Raw genomic sequence first — 1,248 nt, 5'->3', positions numbered from 1 at the left:
AAGAATGATAAAAATCAAGAACCACCCAGAGTGAAACCACTTAAGGAATGCCTCGAACCACTGACGACTGGTTAGCACTGTTAGCAGACTGACCTTGTTCAGTCTGCATCAGTCAGGGGCAGTCAACCTGTTAATGGGTCAAAGTTCATCCAGTAGAAACACTTGAGTTTCTACTGGACCTCTGCCAACACACTTTCAGTTTCTGAACAACAGAAACTAACAGTGTCCACGTGGGATCAATTAAACTGCCTGTCAATCAACCAAAAGGGGCGTGGTTAGGATTTTTTATTTTTTATTGTTCAGATTGATTCTCTGCTTTTCAGACGGAGAACATGACGTCTGCAGAAAAGAAACCAGTGTTTCCCTGAAATGATCCATGTTCAGTGTTGGCTGTTTGCCAACATGATGCAATACTTTCAGGAATTAGCAACAACATTCATCCTCTCACAGGACAAACAGGAACTAAATTATTACTGGAAGTGTTTTCATCTCCTGTACATCAAAATTAACTCTGTCACAATAACTTCCTCCCTCTTCAAGTTTGGGTCAACGAAGCAGCTGTGAGTTGTCATGCAGAGGTTCACTGAGCTTTGACTGAGAACATGTGTTCAGTCATCAGTGCGTCAGTTTATGGTCAATGCTTGAATAATGTTAAGATGTCTTTATAGTCATTGGTAGGGATGGTATTAAGATTTCATCTTTAAGAGTTTATCTTTTTACTTTTATTTAAACAGGTAATCAGTGAGACACGTGGTCTGATTTACAGGAGACCTGTGACACAAACTGTACGACAACAGTTACACAAAGATCAGAAAACATGTTACCATGTAAAAAACAACACATTACACAACATTTAACACACATCATGTTAACAGGAGACCACCTGCCTCAACCAGCCGGTGGAGGCAGATGGTCTCCTGTCCTGGACCAGTCCTGGACCAGTTCTTCTGTTTGTCTGTGTCTCTTTCCTGTCCTCCAAGCAGCCGGTCGAGGCAGATGGTCTCCTGTCCTGGACCAGTCCTGGACCAGTTCTTCTGTTTGTCTGTGTCTCTTTCCTGTCCTCCAAGCAGCCGGTCGAGGCAGATGGTCTCCTGTCCTGGACCAGTCCTGGACCAGTCCTGGACCAGTCCTGGACCAGTTCTTCTGTTTGTCTGTGTCTCTTTCCTGTCCTCCAAGCAGCCGGTCGAGGCAGATGGTCTCCTGTCCTGGACCAGTCCTGGACCAGTCCTGGACCAGTCCTGGACCAGT

The sequence above is a fragment of the Austrofundulus limnaeus genome, unplaced genomic scaffold (assembly GCF_001266775.1).
Source record: "Austrofundulus limnaeus strain Quisiro unplaced genomic scaffold, Austrofundulus_limnaeus-1.0 Scaffold2653, whole genome shotgun sequence".
Lineage (NCBI taxonomy): Eukaryota > Metazoa > Chordata > Actinopteri > Cyprinodontiformes > Rivulidae > Austrofundulus > Austrofundulus limnaeus.
This window is presented reverse-complemented; position numbering follows the sequence as displayed.